Source organism: Rattus norvegicus, chromosome 3 (assembly GCF_036323735.1).
Source record: "Rattus norvegicus strain BN/NHsdMcwi chromosome 3, GRCr8, whole genome shotgun sequence".
NCBI classification, from domain to species: domain Eukaryota; kingdom Metazoa; phylum Chordata; class Mammalia; order Rodentia; family Muridae; genus Rattus; species Rattus norvegicus.
In genome coordinates this window covers 106,868,613-106,891,249 of record NC_086021.1, presented here as the reverse complement: position 1 = coordinate 106,891,249, position 22,637 = coordinate 106,868,613, and the positions used below count along the sequence as shown (strand labels likewise).

General features: G+C 36.3%; 1 long non-coding RNA gene across 1 annotated transcript in view; it reads left to right on the top strand.

Moving 5' to 3' along the window:
• The window catches only part of LOC134486412 (uncharacterized), a 60,685-nt gene extending 39,181 nt beyond the window's left edge, over positions 1-21,504 (top strand). Inside the window, exon 2 of the long non-coding RNA XR_010065273.1 lies at positions 21,157-21,504. This is a non-coding gene — a long non-coding RNA (uncharacterized LOC134486412). The remainder of the gene's footprint in view (positions 1-21,156) is intronic.
• The last annotated feature ends 1,133 nt before the right edge of the window (positions 21,505-22,637 follow it).

The following is a 22,637-nucleotide window of genomic DNA, read 5'->3' as shown; positions in this document are numbered from 1 at the left end:
GCTTCCCAGGCGTGTCTGCCTCTCTGAAGGTTTAGCTCTCCCTCCCACGGGATTTGGGTGCAGAGAACTCTTGATCCGGTCCCTTCAGGTTCTGGGGGTGTCTCGGGATCAGGGGACCTGCTGCTCCAGTGCCCCTATCTACCCGTTGTACTATATTTTAAATAATTGAAGAAATTGAATTCATATTAAAACTTAAATACCTAGACTACTAAAAACAGAAAAAATATTTAATAAAAGGGAAGGTAGATGCTTTACTCTCTTCCCATGTAGTCATAATTAATAAGACATCTTTTCTGCTTTGTACTTTCTTCAGATTTTTCAAAATATTCATGGCTATTTTAAAATGATCACAATTATTTATTATATTTAAATATGATTTATTATTCATAAATAGAATTCCTGAGAATTTGACTTTTTGCCTCATTTTAATAGTAAGAATTGGCCTAAAGTTATGCCAAAAGTTTCACCCAAGTTCACAGAGGAAATCATCTGGATTGTCTGGCGTGGCTTCTCTGAGCCCAGATATCTTTTTCCATTTCAGTTCCTTATTTTTTGTCACAATGCTGTTGCAGTTAGATCAGTCAGCACGGGATAAAGCAAATCGGAATAAAATGCTTGAAGTGTGGAAACTATGAATTTAGTACAGATATATCCTTTTATACAAGTCTGTGTGGGATAAACAATATTTCTTGATAAAGGAGAGGGGGTGGGAAGTAAAAAAAAATTTCAATAGTTATGAATATATTGCTGTTTGAACCACAAAAGAAATTACAAAAATAAGTATTTAGAGTGTAAATGTTGTAGATGGAAGAATAGTAAACTCTACAGTCAAATCTCTTGTCTGTTTAAGAGTTATAACTGATGCACAGATACAAAATATGAATAAAACAACTCTCCTCACACATAGCTGCTACTAAGAAGGCATCATTTACTGCTTTATGCCCCCTTTGTATGTTTCAAAGTGCTAAAGACTATTCTAAAATTATTGCGTATAAATTTTAATTCCGGTATTATGATGATGTCCTCATTTTGTAATCAGAAATCCAAACAAAACCATGTGAAGATTTTGAATTTAGGCAAAGTAGAAGCTACAAATTCTCATAAAACATGAAAATGCATGCCTTTGTAGTATTTTATTTTTGTGCATTAAAGTTCACGTTACTCATAAAATGAAATGTATATTTTACATATTAAACAGAAACATGATATAACAATATTACTGGCAAAACACAAATTTTATTGACCATAAATGAGTAGGTTAGTTTTGAAAATATGTCACAGAATTTTATCATTTGCTAAAAAGGCTTACAAGCTCATATGGAGAAAGGTGCAATCACAGACATAGTAGAATGAGTTTTTAAAATAGTCATAGTTATTGAACTATGACTATTAAAACACTGAAGAAAATAAAGTTATCTATTACATAAGAACATAACCAAAAATTTCTTCAAATGTATTTCTGTGATCAAGATATGTAAACCTCACATGTATATTTTCCTCCTTCTAAATTTGGATATCTCATTATAGGAAGGATACTAGGTGTAATAGAGAGGAAAGGTGAATGCAAGCATCACCATAAAGTAAGCATATTTTAGCATGCCAACAAAAAATTTTAGAGTTAAAACTAAGTAAAAGTTTGTTAAAAATAATATCCTGATTAGAATAATGGTATTATAATATAGATAAATATTTTGCAATGGAGTACTATTTCACAGCAAAGACATGAGTGAGACACTATCACAAGGGATTGAGTCTGACAGGAATCTGAAAGTAGAAAATATATCGACTAATGAAAGCTTTATAAATTCTGGTTCTCTTCTCCACAAATACCTTGGGACTAATTCTTGTGTTTACTCTCATGAAACTCAGTCAATCATCATTGAAGTCATCATGAAGCTGGAAAGAAACCACACTATATATTAATTATTCTGATTTCCAAATTATAGAAATCTATAGAGTAAGTGTTTAACTATTATTACACATAAAATGGCACTAGATATATTTAAATGTAGGTATTAGTAATGCGACTAGAAAGAATTGAAGTTTTGTTTCCATTCCTCTTTAAGTCCTAATACATTGCATTGGGAATGGTATGTCATTTTTCTTTAATAAATCCATTCAAGAACTCTACTTAAGAGAAAATAAATATAATAATTAACAATAATAATTAATAATAATACCCTTAACAATACCTGGCTGTATTTTGTGAAAAGTATCCTTAGATTGTTTTGACCTCATTCCAGGAATGGAATGTGTTAGAAACTTGTATTTTCCTCAGTAGAAGGATTATTTTGGTTATTCAAGATGGACTCTTCAATAGAGAATATGTAAAGTATGGGCCCCTCAGAAATATCTCCTAGATGACAAAAGAATAGAGGTCTGAGTTTTATGAAACTAACTTCAGGTTCTGTGATGAGATAGAAACTGAATTAAATTGAAATTGAATCATCATATCTGTGCAAGCATTAACAGTCTGTACATTGAAGTTACTTTACCTTCTAAATTGACAGTGTTAGTTTGTTTTTCACTACATGTTAAGGTCTAGAAGTTTAGAACCATGTAGGATACAGGAAATTCATAATGAAAGTCCTTTTCCAATCTTATATTCTACCCAGGAATTTATTTTTCTATCAATACTTATTGACATCTATTTGAAGTGTATACTGAAATCATAAGCATAAAACTTTGTTAAATGCTCTGAATTATTCTAGTGGGCTCCCAAAGAGAAGGATTTTTATGTGAAAGTCCACACTCACAGTTAACTATTCAATAACAGGGATGAAATTGGTGATTCATTAGCTGTAAATTTATCTGATGTCTTATCTACATATGGCTCCATATAAATTATGTTTTTAATCTTATATTTGGCCAACTAGAGTCAATATCATTTACCTGAGACTCACTACATCGCCCAAGGAATACATTTATTAATAATAATATTTCTTGTTATAATCAGCAAGCAATAATATCTTCTGATTCTCTACTAATGAAAATTAGTACCAGCATATAATGCATTGTGAATTAGGGCTGATCTTTTGGGCCAAAAAGGATGGCAAAAGGAAGTCATGTTGTATAATTTATCAAAAGTTGTGTCTTGAATCACCAGATCAGTGGACAGACAGCTGTCTTGGCATGAGCTACATAAATAGTCTTTCAAAGAGCCTTACATGGACCAGCAGTGGTCCCACAGGCAATCTACCTTGGCAAAGCCATTATTGAGACATGGTTTTGTGGAGTGAAGAATCACTCAGCTCTGTCAGTCTTCAGAAGATTATGGGTCAAGTGTACTCTATGACAGCTACAAAGAGGCCCAAGCATGTCTTGTTCTCATGGACCTTGATTGAATTTATGGCACCCAGACTCCATCACAGAACAAATACTTTATGCTTCTGTTGTCAGTGGTAACATGTAATACAGCATTCACTAAACAGTGTAACCACTTCCTATACTTCGATTCTTGTAATTTGAACATGAGATTTTTTATTTTTATTATTAACCCCAATTAATTGATATCACTAAAAAGCTCTGTAAATACATATTTAAGACACAGCCTCTATCTTGTCTAATTCTCAGTAATACTTCCAATCATTTGTATCTTGCCTCTCTAGACTAACCAAATATTTTTCTAGACTTAATGTATTTATGGTCTTGTAACTTGCTTAATTTTGAGGGTTTTCCTGTTCTGTCTGAATTCTGATTTTCAAATATCTTCTTTGTCTATTTTAATTGTTTCCATGGGTATATTGCCCAGTTTCAATAAGCTAATTATTATTGTTTTTCACATTTATTAATTTCATATCTGTATCCTTTCTCATGACCCTATAATCATACATTCAATATTCAGTTGAATGTATAATGAGTTTTTGATGATAAATTTGGTAAATATAAAAATGATTATAAGTAAACTCTTGTCTATAGAAACTTTGCTCTTTTTTAGTATTTACTATTTTGGCTGATGACTCAAAAATATGTTAATTTTTGTCTAAATTCATCCTAAAAATTAGACTTAATTAACATTTTATCACAGCCCACATTTAGTTTATCAGAAAATTCTTACTGATTTTTTCCTAAATATATTCCACACCATAGCCACCAGTTTCACTGTTGACTTCATAAAACCAAGGAATCAGTGTCTCTCACTGATACTAGATCAGTTAGGAACTGTGTTTTCTTCCTTGTTTCAAATACTATAACTTTTTATTTTATTTTTTTTTATTTTTGAAATGTAATAGTCTTACTCTGTAGTCCATATTGTGTGGAACTATCTGGATAGACTAAGCTAACCTTGAACTTACCACAATACTTCTCTATAAACTTATGAGTGCTGTGATTACAAGCATGCACTATTCAGCTGGCATATTTTTACTTTTATAGTCATGGATAGTATTATATATATTTTATATATAATATGTATATACAAACATATATAAGTACTATACAACATAAACATGTGTTTTTTTTTTTTTTTTTTTTTTTTTTTTTTTTTTCATCTTTATTAACTTGGGTATTTCTTATTTACATTTCTTTTTTTTTTTTTTTTTATTAACTTGAGTATTTCTTATATACATTTCGAGTGTTATTCCCTTTCCCGGTTTCCGGGCAAACATCCCCCTCCCCCCTCCCCTTCCTTATGGGTGTTCCCCTCCCAACCCTCCCCCCATTGCCGCCCTCCCCCCATAGACTAGTTCACTGTGGGTTCAGTCTTAGCAGGACCCAGGGCTTCCCCTTCCACTGGTGCTCTTACTAGGATATTCATTGCTACCTATGGGGTCAGAGTCCAGGGTCAGTCCATGTATAGTCTTTAGGTAGTGGCTTAGTCCCTGGAAGCTCTGGTTGCTTGGCATTGTTGTACTTGTGTTTTGAAGTACACATTATCATACAATGACTAAATATACTAACCATATTAATGGCATCATTACCAAGTTAAGCCATTCTCATTCTTTGACCTAGAACTTACAGTAAATCTCATAATTTGTACTGATAAATTTCATAAAGCCCAGGACTGCTTGGCCTCTAATATGATAATTTAATCTCACTTGAAATTTATTGTGAAACCATTAGCTTTTTTAAGCTCTCTCACACTTGGTAAGACCATTTTCACTTTAAGACTTTATAGTTTTCTTAAATTTTAAATAAAATCACAGAGAACACTAATCCTGGCTAGACACTGCACAGTTATGCAATGTTTTTACTAGTCCCACTAATTAAATTCTTTACCCCAATTTTAAATGTAAATTTATCTTCCTACACACTTATTATCTATCCAAGTATTTTTAAATTTAATAATTGTGGAACTTTATAAAAATGATAGTATATCTTCATTTTGCTTCTCTCCATGCTTTTCTGATGATAGAATATATTTGTTCGAATTACCATAGCATTTTTTGTGATTGTGTTTAGTTACTGAAAACTATTTTTCAAAATAAACCAATTATTAAAGGTTCTCAGGGCTGAAGTAACTTTTCCAAAATCATATTCGGAGTAATTATAATTCTAAATATATTGACCTGCAAATATTTCTAATTGTGATGATAATACATCTACCTAGAAAAATGTTTCTATTGCTAACAGTAGTTTTATTAATATTGGCTAGAGGACATTGACTGAGGACTCTCATGTAACAATCAATATTACTCTTTTTCTTTTATTTTAATTTTATACACTTACACCTACATATGTATATATGTACATACATATAAACAGACAGATATATAATATTGTACATAAATGCAGACAGACAGACATAAAATTTGCATAACAGGGTGAGCTGATGCCTGTGAATCATTAGGCTCTTTAATAGTGGCAGTATAGGCATATCAGCTGCAAGAAACAATTCTGGGCCAGAAGGAACACCCATTCAGAGCCTGCCTCACGTGTGGCCCAGACATATACAGCCATCGAATTAGATAAGATGGATGAAGTAAAGAAGTACAGGCTGACAGGCACCGGATGTAGATCTCTCCTGAGAGACACACCCAGAATACAGGAAATACATAGGCGAATGCCAGCAGCAAACCACTGAACTGAGATTAGGACCCCCGTTGAAGGACTCAGAGAAAGGTCTGGAAGAGCTTGAAGGGGCTGGAGACCTCATATGAACAGCAATGCCAACCAACCAGAGCTTCCAGGGACTAACCCACTACCCAAAGACTATACATGGACTGACCCTGGGCTCCAACCACATAGGTAGCAATGAATAGAGGACCAGTGGAAGAGGTTGGGGATTTAGCTCAATTTAGCTCAGTGGTAGAGTGCTTGCCTAGCAACCGCAAGGCCCCGGGTACGGTCCCCAACTCCAAAAGGAAAAAAAAAAAAAAAGAGCACCAGTGGAAGGTGAAGCCCTTGGTCCTGCCAAGACTGAACCCCCAGTGAACGTAATTTTTGGGGGGGAGAGTGGTAATGGGGGGAGGATGGGGAGGGGAAGCCCATATAGAAGGGAGGGGGAGGGGCTAGGGGGATGTTGGCTCAGAAACCGAGAAGGGGAATAATAATCAAATGTAAATAAGAAATACTCAAGTTAATAAAGATAAAAAAAGGGAGAAACAATTCTGGGATGAAGTCTCTGGGGTCGTTGTCACTCAGAGAGCACCCATTACAGCCATGTAAAACAGTGGGCCACCTCCAGAGAGCGTATTAGCTTGCCAAAGCCTTTCCTAAGTGACTTGTGCCAGTAATTGTCTGGGAGGCTGATTGCCTTGGTCTGCTAACCTAGATCTGGTCCTGGAAGCTTCTAGCCTCCATACAATCTTACCTAGACCTATAATGATTTTGGCCTCTGAGATTTCCTGTTGAATAATTTCACCCTTGCTTGTTCTTTCTGAGCCAGAGGAGTTGAGTTGATACCCCGCCCCCCCAGCCAGGGTTCAACATTATTCTTACTTGCTTCTGTCTTATCCCTAAATCTGAGAGTGTAAAATAGACTGCAGGAATAGAGCACCTCTCCAAAGTTTCCTCCCCTCTAAGAAACGACCTAACTTAAAGCAGATTACTTAAATCTAACCCTGTACAAATGATAATTTGTCCTAATGGGAATTACTAGAGATATAGGGCGAAGAGTACAATGAACATATTTACAGAAAAAAATGTGTCTCTTAAAAACTGGAAAGAATGAAATGTACACAATTTTCTGGAGTAATACTCCAATAGTACTTTAACATACCCTATCCGTCCCTCATCATTCTTCCTATAAATCCTACTTTCTATACTATCACCTTTTGTCTTACCAATGATAGAAGAAAAGATCCTGGCATACACTATAATATACAACCGAAAGGGTTCAGCAATTAAAATCAAACTTGGGTGTGGTCATGTTTCTAATTACAGGGCTGGAGAGGCAGACAAAAAGTTCTCTGAAGCTCACTGATTCTACACCTAACCACTGGCAAATTCTTGGAAAATGACATTAGTTAGTTCATAATATAGGGTGAATGGACCCTGAGTAATGATCCTGAACACTGTTTTCTTGTGTCTCTACTCTCTTGTACCATGTTCACATATACTCCCACACAAGTAACCCAGAATGCACATGCATTTCAACAAGAAACACAATAAAATGTAGATGGTCAAAAACCATTATATTTAATTGTTTAGATGTGTCATCAATGGAAGTGAGTATTGATGGCTCGAACAATAATCTGGGATTTTATAATATTTAGTAAAACTGCTACTTGTTAATTGAGAACATTAGTCAAGGTACGGTGCCCTCAGACTTTTAGTATCCTTCCCACTGAACACCTTCCACACATTGCCCTATTGGAAAAGCCTCAACACCCACATGCATCTGTCAGTTTTTCCTCAAATATCTTTGACTCTTTTCTCCATTAAAATACTTTACAATACTATTCATCTGATTCATTTCTACAATCCAAAATAGATGCTTTGTCATCAAGGCGACTGACAGTCCTTCTTTTACTAAGTAATAGTTGTCAAAGTTGGTTTGGGGTTTTTTTTTTTGTTGTTGTTTTTCTTTCTTCTATCTTTCTTTCTTTCTTCTTTCATTTAAAAATATGGGATATTATTTTTTGGTATCAGCAAGTCCCAAATGATTGTAGATATAGATTAAATGTTCTGATGGGTATAATACAGTGATTTATCATTAAAGACAGTAGTGGTTTTGCTTTGTAATGGATTTAAGCCAATAGCCACAATAACTCAGTGGATATAGATAAGTGAAATTCTCAACTGTGTACTCACACATTTCACAGTGTTCTTGGCAAGACAAAAAAAACTGCCCTCTTGGATTACAGTGTATGTTTAAAGAAACTGCGTTATTGAAAGTGAAGTACAGTAATAGTGGGTTTAAAAAGTCTTACCAAGTTGTGCATTCCTTTGCTCTTTTTGATTTCCTTGAGATGTTCAAGAGCAATGGTTCTCAAATTTCCTAATGCTCTGACTCTTTCATATAGTTCTTCAAGCTGATGTGGCACTCCATTGTAATATTATTTATTGCTACCCCATAACTGCAAATTTGCTACTTTTATGAGACACTATGTAAATATCTGATATATAGGATATATGTTGTGACTCCAAAAGGGTCATGACCCATAGGTGGAGAATCACTAATCAAAAGGAAATTTCTTGTCAGCTTTCCTAAAGTACCTTTTGTTTCAGGCTTGAGATATGAATTGATTTATTCACCATTGTCCCAAGCTGTGAATATTTGGACAATTATTGAAACAAGTCAGATGTTTTCATTAGAATTGCTAAATTAAATAAAAGCTCTCTTCAAATAATTTTACAAAGTAGAATACCATGATTTCAATTCTGAATACAACAACACAACCACAAAATAGACTACCATTCTGGTTAGTTTTCTATCCACTTGACAGAATCTATAGTCATCTGAGAAAAGGAAACTTAGACATAAAAATGCCCCATAAGATCAGGGTGCAGAATGTCGTCACATGCTTTCTCAGCTTCTAATGAAATGAACATGAAGGTTTTTTTTAGTTTGATTATATAGTGCATTACACTGATGGATTTCTGTATACTGAATAATCCCCATATTGCTGGGATAAAGCTTACTTGATAATGATGGATGATCATTTTGATGTGTTCTTATATTTGGTTTGTGAGAATTTTATTGAATATTTTTGCATTGATATTCAAAAGTGCAATGGGTTTGAAGTTCTCTTTCTTTGTTGGGTCTTTATGTGGTTTAGTTATAAGCATAATTGTGGCTTTGTAGAACAAATTGGGTAGTGTCTCTTCTGTTTTTACTTTGTGAGATAGTTTGAGGAGTATTGCTATTAGGTCTTCTTTGATGGTCTGATAGAAATATAATTCTATACTAAACGCTTTTGGTCATTTGGGGAGGGAGAGTAGAAGACTTTTAGTGACTGCGTCTATTTTATTAAGGGTTATGGGAAGTTTAGATGGTTTATCTGATCCGGATTTAACTTCGGTAACTAGTATATGTTTAGAATTGTTGATGTCACCTAGATTTTCTAGTTTTCTTGAATATAGGCCTTTTTAATAGGATCTGATGATTTTCTTTTGAAGTTTCATGGTTTCTGTTGTTATATTTCCCTTTTCATTTCTGATTTATTTTTTAATTTGGATACACTCTCTGCACCCTCTGGTTAGTCTGGCTAATGGCTATATCTATCTTGTTGATTTTCTCAAAGAATCATCTCCTGGTTTTTTTTTTTTTTTTTGATTCTTTGTATAGTCCTTTTTGTTACAACTTCGTTGATTTCAGCACCGAGTGTGATTATTTTCTGTCTTCTACTCCTCTTGGGTGTATTTGCTTCTTTTTGTTCTAGAGGATTCAGGTGTGCCATCAAGCTGTTAGTGTATGTTCTCTCCTGTTTCTTTTTGGAGGCCCTCAGAGCTATGAGTATTCCTCTTAGCACTGCTTTCAATGTGTCCAACAAGTTTGGGTATGTTGTGTCTTGATTTTCATTAAATTCTAAAAAGTCTTTAATTTCTTTTTTTATTTCTTCCTTGACCAAGTTATCATTGAATAGAGCATTGTTCAACTTCCATGTGTTTGTGGCCTTTCTGTCCTTTTTGTTGTTATTGAAGACCATCCTTAGTCCTCGGTGATCTGACAGGATGCATGGGATTATTTCAATCTTATTGTATCAGTCGAGGCCTGTTTTGTGACCAATTAAATGGTCAATTTTGGAGAAGATACCATGACATGCTAAGAAGAGGGTATATTCTTTTGTTTTAGGGTAAAATGTTTTATAGATATCTATTAAAACCATTTGGATAATAAATTCTGTTACTTTCACTGTGTGTCTGTTTTGTTTCTATTTCCATGATATGTCTGTTGTTGAGAGTGGGTGTTGAAGTCTCCCAGATTTATTGTGTGAGATGCAATGTGTGCTTTGAGCTTTAGTAAAGTTGCTTCTGTGAATGTAGTTGCCCTTGCAATTGGAACATAGATGTTCAGAATTGAGATTTCATCTTGATAGATTTTTTAGATAGGTATGAAGTGTCCTTTTTTTTTCTTTTTGATAACTTTTGGTTAAAAGTTGACTTTATTCAGCATTAGAACAATGACTCCAGCTTATTTCCTGGGACCATTGACTTGGAAAGTGTTTTTCCAACCTTTTCCTCTGAGGTACTCTCTGTCTTTGTCACTGGAAAGGAATATGTCAAAATATCACTATTTGTAGATGATATGATAGTACTTAAATGACCATAAATATTTCACCAAATAACACCTAAACATGATGAATAACTGCAGAAAATTTGCTGGATATAAAATTAACTGACACAAATCAGTAACCTCCCTCTACTCAAAGGATAAACAGATTGAGAAAGAAATTAGAGAAATGACACCCTTCACCATAGCCGCCGATGATAATATAAAATACCTTGGTGTGACTCTAATGAAGAAAGTTAAAGATCTTTATGACACAAGAAAGAAATCAAAGAAGATATCAGAAGACAGAAATATCTCCCATTCTCACAGATTGTCAGGAATACTATTGTAAAAATGGCCATCTTATTTTTTTATAATTTTATTGTTCGTAGATATTTTACATACTTACATATCAAATTAGCCTCACATAGGATGATATTTTCTAGTTTCATCCATTTGCCTAAGAGTTTCTTGTAGTCATTTTTTAATAGCTGAGTAGTACTCCATATGTAGATGTACCATATTTTCTGCATGCATTTCTCTGTTGAAGGACATCTGGGTGATTTTCAGATTCTGGGTATTATAAATAAGGCTGCTATGAACATAGTGGAGTTATATGCTACAGCATATTTTGGCTGTATGCTCAGGAGTGGTACAGTGGGTGCTCAGGTAGCAATATGTCCAATTCTCCGAAGAACAGCCAGATTGATTTCCATGGTGGTTGTACCAGATTACAATCCCACCAACAATTAAAGAATGTTCCTTTTTCTCCTCATCCTTGCCAGCATCTACTCTCACCCGAGTTTTTTTATATTTGCCATTCTGACTGGTGTGAGGTGGAATCTCAGGATTGTTTTGACTTGCATTCTCCAGATGACTAAGTATGTTGAACATTCCTTTATATGTCTTAGCCATTTAGTATTCCTCAGTTGAGAATTCTTTGTTTCGCCCCATACCCCATTTTTAATAGGATTATTTCGTAGCATATGCTCTAAGATCAACAAATGACAAATTGTAACCCATAAAATTTCAAAGCTTCTGTAAGGCAAAGAACACTGTTCAACAGACTTGGAAAATATCTTTTCTAACACTTCATCCAATAGAGGCTAATGTCATATATATATATATATATATATATATATATATATATATATATATATATATATACGTATATGTATATATATACATATATATACTTACTCAAGAAGTTAGACTCAGAGCATGTCAAATACAGAGGTGAATGCTAGCAGAAAACCATTGAACTGAGATTGGGATCCCCATTGGAGTAATTAGAGAAGGGATTGAAAGATCTGAAGGGGCTTGCAACCCCATAAGAACAATAATGCTAACAAACCAGAACTCCCAGGAACTAAACCACTACCCAAAGACTACACATGGGCAGACCCATAGCTCCAGCTGCATATGTAGCAAAGGATGACCTTGTTGGGCACCAAAGAATGGAGAAACCCTTGGTCCTGCCGAGGTTGGACCCCCAGTGTAAGGGAATTTTAGGGAGGGGTTAGAATGGGTTTGGATTGGGAGGGTAACTCATAACACCCTTAAAGAAGAAGGCGAGGGAGTGGGGTTGGATTGGAAGGGTAACTCATAACACCCGTAAAGAATAAGGGGAGGGAGTGGGGATAGGGGGCCCATGGACAGGAAATCAGGAAAGGGAATATCATTTGAAACATAAATAAAGAAATATCCAATCAGTAAGCAATTAAGTAAGTAAGTAAGTAAGTAAATAAATAAATAAATAAATAAATAAATAAAATATTTGCTTTCTCAAAAAAAAGTTAGACTCCAGAGAATCAAATAATACTATTAAGAAATGGGGTACAGACCTAAAGATAAAATTCTAAACTGAGGAATATGGAATGGCTGAGAAGTGCCTAAAGAAATGTTCAACATCCTTAGTCATCAGGGAAAGGCAAATGGAAAGAAACGTGAGCTTCCACTTCATACCAGTCAGAATGGCTAAGATCAAAACCTCAGATGACAGCAGATGCTGGCAAGGATGTGGAGAGAGAGAATACTCCTCCATTACTGGTTAGATTGCAAGCTGGTACAACCACTGTGGGAATCAATCTGCTAGTTCCTCGGAAAACTGTATATATTACTACCTGAGGAAAACAGCTATATCACTCCAGGCTGTGTATCCCAAAAAGGTGCTCTAAGACATAACAAGGACACATGTTCCATTATGTTCATAGCAGCTGAATTTATCATAGGCAGAAGCTGGAAAGAACCCAGATGTCCTTCAACAGAGTAGTATATACAGAAAATATGGTATATCTACACAATGGAGTACTACTCAACTATTAAAAACAATGACTACATGAAATTCTTAGGCAAATGAATGGAACTAGAAAATATCATCCTGAATGTGGTAACTCAGTCACAAAGAACACACATGGTATGCACTCACTGATATATGGATATTAGTTCAAAAACTTAGAATACCCAAGGTACCATTCACAGACCACATGAAGCTCAGTAAGAAGAAAGACAAAGTGTGAATGTTTCAGTCCTTCTTGGATGGGGGAGTAAAATACTAACAGGAGAAAATGTGGAGGCAAAATTTGGAGCAGAGATTGAAGGAAAGGATATTCGGAGACTGCCCCCATTGAGTTCCATCCCATATACAGAAACTGGACACTACTGCTTGCTGATAGGTGCCATATATAACTGTCTCCTGAGAGGTTCTTCTAGAGCCTGACAAATACAGAGTCCAATGCTTGTAACCAATAATTGGACTGAGCATGGGATCCCCAATGTAGGAATTAGAGAAATGACAGAAGGAGCTGATCGGTTGTACACCTCCACAGGAAGAATAACAATATCAACCATCCAGACCCCACCAGAGCTGCCATGGACTGAACCACCCATGAAAGAGTATACATAGAGTAACCTGTGGCTCCAGCCATATATGTAAAGAATGACCTTGTTGAATATCAATGGGAAGAGTGGTCCTTGTTCCTGTGAGGGCTAGATTCCCCAGTGTAGGGGAATGCCAGGTTAAGGAAGTAGAAGTATGTGTGTGGGTCATGAAGCACCCTCACAGAAGTGGTGGAAGGGGTGAATTGGATATAGGCTTCAAGTGGGGAAACCTGGAAACAGGATATCATTTGAATTTTAAATACATAAAACATACAATTAAAAAAATAAAAGATCATCCTGCAGGCAAACCTGACGTTGATTCTTTTAAAATTAGTAATTGATTGGAGAAAGCTCAGGCTATGGTGGGTGGTAACACTTCTGAGTTCTTTACTGAAGCAGGAGGAGCAAGTCATATAGAGTAAGCCAGTAAAGAGCATTGATTCAAGGCCTCTATATCAGGTCTCTAGGTTGCTGTACTGTTTGAGTTTCTGTTCTGATTTCTTTTATGATGAACAGCAATATGAAAATAAAAAACAAATAATCCTTTCTCATAATATTTTTTGTCACGGTGTGTTATCACAGCAATATTAACCCCAGCTAAAATATAATTATAATCATCTTTATCACTGTCCAAAATGATTGATATTTCATTTCCATATTGGTAAGAAAAAATATTTATTATTTTAATAATTATACTGAAAATGAGAGATGTTTTTGCTTGAGAGCAAGATATATCTTTATATATAGGAGAAATTTTATTTTTATTTCTTGCATTAATTTGCTATTATTTCCACAACATATATCATAAGCTGGGTTGCCTAGACAACAGAAATTTATTGTCCTACATTTTAGAGTCTCAAAATCAATGCATCAGCAGGGTTTCTTCTTTCTAAAGCCAGTGCACAAAACATCTGCTCCAGGTCTATCTTCTCTCTATTCCAAACATCAATCTTTGCGTGTGTATGTCTCAATTTTCTTTCTTATATAAGAACTCCAAACAAATTAAAGTCCCCCCTTATGTCCTCATTTTGACTTGATAATCTCTTTAATTGAGGGATTTACCACATAAATCTATAAGGAAACAGCCTAGCTACAGCACTACCTTTTTCCACGAAGCCCAGACTAGTGTGAAAATTAAAGGAAGGTAGTGGTATCTCCTCTCCAGGAGTGTCTGGTAGGAGTGACATTTTCTAACTTTTGTCTAAAGGAATATTTCTGAATTTTGTTTTATTAACAGCAGTGTGTATGTGTGTGTGTGTGTGTGTGTGTGTGTGTGTGTGTGGTGTGTGTATTCATGTCCATGTGCCACAGTCAGCAGGTGAAAGGTAAAAGAAAATATTTAGAAAATCATTCTCCTTTTCCACCTTGGGGGCTCTGTGAATAAAATGCAGGTAGTCAGTCTTGGCTGCCAAGTGCCTTTATCTACTGTCTCTTTAAACATTATAAGAATTTGGGGCTAAACTCTATGTTGTTTTAAAAACTAAAATTGACCGCCTGATCAGGTGGGCACTCCTGAGGCTGCAGAGCAGAGGAGACCACCAACACTGCCCACCCTTGCCCACATCCCTGGCCCAAGGGGCAACTGTATAAGGCCTCTGGGTTCCCGTAGGGGAGGGCCCGGGAGCGGCAGGACCCCTGCGCCTGAGACACCGCCAGAACCTGAAGGAAACAGACCGGATAAACAGTTCTCTGCACCCAAATCCCGTGGGAGGGAGAGCTGAACCTTCAGAGAGGCAGACACGCCTGGGAAACCAGAAGAGACTGCACTCTGTGCACATCCAGACGCCAGAGGAAAACACCAAACGTTATCTGGAACCCTGGTGCACGGAGGCTCCCGGAAAGAGCGGCGCAGATCTTCCTGGTTGCTGCCGTCACGGAGAGGACTTAGGCAGTACCCCACGAGCAAATTTGAGCCTTGGAACCACAGGTAGGACCAACTTTTCCCCTGCAAGAAACCTGCCTGGTGAACTCAAGACACAGGCCCACAGGAACAGCTGAAGACCTGTAGAGAGGAAAAACTACAGGCCCGAAAGCAGAACACTCTGTCCCCATAACTGGCTGAAAGAAAACAGGAAAACAGGTCTACAGCACTCCTGACACATAGGCTTATAGGACAGTCTAGCCACGGTCAGAAATAGCAGATCAAAGTAACACTAGAGAAATCTGATGGCGAGAGGCAAGCGCAGGAACCCAAGCAACAGAAACCAAGACTACATGGCATCATCGGAGCCCAATTCTCCCACCAAAGCAAACACGGAATATCCAAACACACCAGAAAAGCAAGATCTAGTTTCAAAATCATTTGATCATGATGCTGGAGGACTTCAAGAAAGATGGGAAGAACTCCCTTAGAGAACAAGTAGAAGCCTACAGAGAGGAATCGCAAAAATCCCTGAAAGAATTCCAGGAAAACACAATCAAACAGTTGAAGGAATTAAAAATGGAAATAGAAGCAATCAAGAAAGAACACATGGAAACAACCTTGGACATAGAAAAACAAAAGAAAAGACAAGGAGCTGTAGATACAAGCTTCACCAACAGAATACAAGAGATGGAAGAGAGAATCTCGGGAGCAGAAGATTCCATAGAAATCATTGACTCAACTGTCAAAGATAATGTAAAGCAGAAAAAGCTACTGGTCCAAAACATACAGGAAATCCAGGACTCAATGAGAAGATCAAACCTAAGGATAATAGGTATAGAAGAGAGTGAAGACTCCCAGCTCAAAGGACCAGTAAATATCTTCAACAAAATCATAGAAGAAAACTTCCCTAACCTAAAAAAAGATATACCCATAGACATACAAGAAGCCTACAGAACTCCAAATAGATTGGACCAGAAAAGAAACACCTCCCGTCACATAATTGTCAAAACACCAAACGCACAAAATAAAGAAAGAATATTAAAAGCAGTAAGGGAAAAAGGTCAAGTAACATATAAAGGCAGACCTATCAGAATCACACCAGACTTCTCGCCAGAAACTATGAAGGCCAGAAGATCCTGGACAGATGTCATACAGACCCTAAGAGAACACAAATGCCAGCCCAAGTTACTGTATCCTGCAAAACTCTCAATTAACATAGATGGAGAAACCAAGATATTCCATGACAAAACCAAATTTACACAATATCTTTCTACAAATCCAGCACTACAAAGGATAATAAAGGGTAAAGCCCAACATAAGGAGGCAAGCTATACCCTCGAAGAAGCAAGAAACTAATCATCTTGGCAACAAAACAAAGAGAAGAAAAGCACACAAACATAACCTCACATCCAAATATGAATATAACAGGAAGCAATAATCACTATTCCTTAATATCTCTCAAAATCAATGGCCTCAACTCCCCAATAAAAAGACATAGATTAACAAACTGGATACGCAATGAGGACCCTGCATTCTGCTGCCTACAGGAAACACACCTCAGAGACAAAGACAGACACTACCTCAGGGTGAAAGGCTGGAAAACAACTTTCCAAGCAAATGGTCAGAAGAAGCAAGCTGGAGTAGCCATTCTAATATCAAATAAAATCAATTTTCAACTAAAAGTCATCAAAAAAGATAAGGAAGGACACTTCATATTCATCAAAGGAAAAATCCACCAAGATGAACTCTCAATCCTCATCCTCGGTTGGTTCATATACAAGTGTGCAACTTCTAGGCTTGAAAGTAAAATGATGCTATCTGGAGCTGGATAGAGGAGCCTTATTTTTTATTATGGCAGCTTGCTATTTTTGTAACATGGTGATTTGGTTGAACACAATAAAGTACAGTAGTAACTGATCTCCCCTTCTTCCTGGATGAGTGAGGAGATGATTAAATGTTGATGTCAGCATCCTTGAGCATATTCAGATGAGCTTCTGCTTCTGTTGAAAAGGATGCTGTGTTTGATTGTGGTCCGAAGCTTTGAAGCACTACTTGGCATCTCCTTCCTTGGAGGTCTCACTGTTTAAACATAACAGATTTGATAGCTTGTTGGTAAGGTGAGGTCCAGCTTGTCTCCACTAGGTCATCTTCATGTGAATCCAGTGGTTATACGGTTTTGTTCTAGGGATATTTCATTTTTTAATAACGGTTTTAGCTGACATTCATGGAGAGAATGAATCCTTAGAACTGTGCCACTAGTGAAAGGAAATCCTGTCTAGAGTATGTTTCTTTACAAAGCTGTGTCACACCATCCTTTGGGCCCTCTGCTGGAAAAGTAGAATCAAGTCTCAAATAATGCCTTTTAAATTGTATCCTCTAGTATTATAGATGTAGGACAGTACTGTATCATACCTCTGTGGATGTAAAATAGCTTGTACCTAAAAAAAAAAAAAAACTAAAATTACCGTCTTTCAATTTTACCAATTGGTAGACTCAGTTAACTAACACTGTGGTGAAATCCTGATAGCTAAGAGAGTCAGAGAAAGCGTCCAGCAGACCTTCCCACTCCAAAGATGTCTGAGAAGGAAACAAATCCCTCCTTCTCCAGGCTGTCTTAAAAACACCTCTGACTCAGAGACCCTCCTTTCTGTTTACTTTGTGCCCTAAGAGCTGGTTGCTTGCTCAGACTCTTGACCTATGATTGACTTCATTTAGTTCCTGGATTAAAGGTGAGTGTTAGGGGTAAGCTATCCCACAAGTACTTATTTACAGTAAATAAAAACCTATAGAATCAAAGGCAGCTGAGTCACAATTAGAAACTAAACACTGACAGTTCACAATCTCAGGGTTCACAATGTGGTCAAACATTTGGCAACACTTCTATATAAAAAACACTCCATATAGAAGGCAAGTAATTGTGTAAAATCCAATAGTTTAACATTAGAAAACAGAACATAATGATATTCCAATCTATTCTAGATGCTTCCTATAGGGAGTGTATCTATCTGTAGAAACTGGCTTAAGATAGGATAATCTTCAAGTAGTTGCAGTACTCGATAAATTGAGGAGAGTCAGTAGATAGATAGATAGATAGATAGATAGATAGATAGATAGATAGATAGATAGATAGATAGGTAGATGGACAAATAGATAGACAGGCAGATAGATAGATTGATTGATAGACAGACAGGCAGACAGAAAGAACACTTTGACATTTTGTTTGGTTTATGTATTGAGTAGACAAGAAGCATAGATATCAAAAGAGAATGGGACTGAAGAGATACGTGACCCAATGATTAAGATATGGCTGCTATTCCAGGGGACAAAGGTTCAATTTCCAGAATCCCAGAATACTACATGCATACATACATACATACATACATACATACACATATACATACACATACATACATACATATATACATAAACTCACATACATACTAGTCAGACTAGAATGACAGTCTACCCTGGATTCAACATTGAACTTGTTTGCATTCTAAATAGAGGAGTGTTGGGATCTGTAGTTGATGTAGCTGTCAGACAAGTCTCATTTTGAGGCTCACCAAGATCATAAGTAAAATTATCACTATTTGCAGATGATATGGTAGTATACTTAAGTGACCCCAAAAGTTCCACTAAAGAACTACTAAGTCTGATAAACAATTTTAGCAAAGTGTATGTGTATAAAATTAACTAAAGCAAATCAGTAGCCTTCTACTACTCAAAGGATAAACAGGCTGAGAAAGAAATTAGGGAAATGACACCCTTCACAACAGTCCCAATTAACATAAAATAACTGGGTGTGATGCTAACGAAGCAAATGAAAGATCTGTATGACAAGAACTTCAAGTCTCCGAAGAAAGAAATTGAAGACCTCAGAAGATGGAAAGATCTCCTATGCTCATGGATTGGCAGGATTAATATTGTAAAAATGGTCATCTTGCCCAAAGCAATCTACAGATTCTGTGCAATCCCCATCAAAATTTCACCTCAATTCTTCATAGAGATAGAAAGAGTAATTTGCAAATTCATTTGGAAAAACAAAAAACTCAGGATAGCAAAAATATCCTCAACAATAAAAGAGCTGGGGGAATCACCATCCCTGACCTCAAGTTGTATTACAGAATAATAGTTATAAAACCTGTATGGTACTGGTACAGAGACAGGCTGGTAGATCAGTGGAATAGAATTAAAGACCCACAAAGGAATCCACATACCTCCGGTCACTTGATTTTTTGACAAAGAAGCCAAGAGCTTCCAATGAAAAAAAAGAGAGCTCTTCCCACAAGTGGTGCTGGTTCAATTGGAGGTCAGCATGTAGAAGAATACGAATCGATTCATTCTTATCACCCTGTACAAAGCTTAAGTCCAAGTGGATCAAGGACCTCCACATAAAACCAGATACACTCAAACTAATAGAAGCAAAAGTGGGGAAGAGCTTTGAACATTTGGTCACACGGGGAAAATTTTCTGAACAAAATACCAGTGGCTTATACTCTAAGATCGACAATTGAAAAATTGAAATTTATACAATTTCAAAGCTTCTGTAAGGCAAAGAACATTGGCAGTTGGACAAAATGGCAATCAACATATTGGGAAAAGATCTTTACCAATCCTACATCAGATAGAGTGCTCATATCTAATATGTACAAAAACATCAAGAAGTTAGACTCCAGAGAATCAAATAACCCTATTAAAAATGGGGTACAGAGCTAAACAAAAAATTCTCAACTGAGGAATATCGAATGGCTGAGAAGCACCTAAAGAACTGTCCAACATCCTTAGTCATCAGAGAAATTCAAATCAAAACATCCCTGAGATTCCACCTTATACCCGTCAGAATGGCTAAGATAAAAAACTCAGATGACAGCAGATGATGGCAAGGATGTGGAGAAAGAGAACACTCCTCCACTGTTGGTGAAATTTCTGGCTGGTACAACCACTCTGGAAATCAGTCTGATGGGGCTTGCAACCCCATAAGAACAAGAATGCCAACCAACCAGAGCTCCCAGTGACTAAACCACTCCCAAAAGACTACACTTAGACAGATTCATGGCTCCAGCTGCATAAATAGCAGAGAATGGCCTTGTTGGACACCAATGGAGGAGAAGCCCTTAGTCCTGCCAAGACTGGACCCACTCCCAGTGTAGTTGAATGTCAGGGTAGGGAGGTGGGAAGGGAGTGATTGGGGAGTGGGAAACACCCTTTGAGAAGAAGTGGAGGGGCATGGGAAAGAGGGCTAATGGACTGAAAACCAGGAAATGGAGTAACACTTAAAATGTAAGTAAAAAATCCAGTAATTAAAAAAAGCCAACAAAATAGGCACTGTGTTGAATATAATGGTAAGAATTGACAAGGAAGTTTGAGGGTTTGATATTATGACCATTTAGAAAAATAATTATATTAGGTTCTTTATATAACTATTGTCTTCCTAGCCAAAAATCATAAAGATTGTACAAGAATTTAATAAATTTGACAGATATAACAGTATGTCATGTACTAGTTGTACAATATTTATTCAATATATAATTAGGTGTGTTTGCATATGTAAATGTTTAGTATTAGCAGTAATTATTTTACTTTTTAATTAAAAATAATATCAAATTAGAAAGACTCCATAATTTCTAATTTTTAATAGTAGTAAATTAAGTGCAATAATATAGGTACTATTGAGAAATAGATTATATATTTTTAATGGTTGTACAATTTAGTGAGAAACATAATTATGCTTCTTACTATACCAGATACTATCAATTTTAATATTTTGGTCTTGTTTGTCTAACATATTTTCCATTTTCTCGTGCTTCTTCATTGACAGGAAGCCACTCTGCTTTGATAAATCACTGTGCTGAGGAAGAAGCAGCTCAAGTGTACCACACAACTTGTTTTCAGATTCGAATTGAGCAACGTACAGATTTTTATGTATGGAGAAATGATGTGGCCGCAGAATCTCACAGAGCAGTAATAGTTTCCGGGAACAATATTATCAGTTCTTTCAAAGGGAGTGGCCTCTCATAGGATGAATATAGTCCAGTGGGAATGTTACATATCTAAAACTATATGGTTAATATAAATTAGATAGAGAAAACAGTACTGGATGTGAATGGATGTATTGGTAGTACTTGGAGGGGTGGATATGATGAAATAATAACCACCAACCATATGAGTTGATATTTATTGATTATTAAGCAAAAGGAAACTCATTGTATCTAGGTAACTATGTTGTAAAATTCAAATTTCAGCAACTTAATGTGAAGGCTTTTGTTTGTACTTGCAACAAACAAGAAGCTAAGGCAGGTAGTACACGGAGAGGTAGACATCATATCAACTATTCTATGAATTCTAGGCAAGCATAGGCTATGAAAACAATTATCAATAAGCTAATCAAATAATCAACAGACAAACTTGTACAATGTCTATCTATCCATGAGTTCAATCTTTTCTTTTTCCTAATATTCATATTCTTTACTGTGTAGCACTTTTCTCATCTCATATCTGAGACATGGTATGAAGAGCAAATATATAGAAGGAGGAAAATAAAACAGGAAATGCTTTTCTTTTTTTACTTTTTTAGCTTCTGCTCCTGGTGTGTAGTAATAAAATCCAGGCCAGGAAAAGCATGACAACAGGAGCACATGGGTAGATCTCCTCACATCGTGATAATTCTGGAAAGCACAGAGAGGTGAATTTTTGCTCATCTTGCCAGCTTCTTTTCTCTTTCCTATTCAGTCTTAAACCCATCACATAGGTGGTGTCATTCACATTGAGAAAGGGTCATCCCTCTTCAGTTAATTCTCTCTGAAATTGCCATAATTGAAATCCAGACTGTATGTTCTGTCAAATTGACAGTGGAGATTAACTATGACAGTCACTAATTAGAGGAGAGGTGAGATTCATCTAGAGGTAATGGAGCATTCCTGATACGATCCTACTTATTTCAGGATTCATTATATATTTCGGTTTTCTATGACAGATTGTAGCTCTAAACTTCAGGCTAGTCTTGATCTTAGTATGTGCTCTGTATAGTCCTTGAACTAATCACCATGTCCCTGCTTCAGTTTTCTGACTCTTGCTTATAGAAAGAACTCTTGGGCTTATAGGTTTCTTCCATCCTACCTGTCAGCTCTACACTCCCACACTCTTAAGGATGTTTGTAGATTTCTTTTTGGTCATTTAAATATTTTTATTTATTTACATTCCAGACTTTTCTCCTTCCCAGTACCTCCTCACACAGTTCTTCATCCAATTTCTCCTTCCCATTGCCACCAAGAGGGTGCTCCTCCCTAACCTGGGCATGCC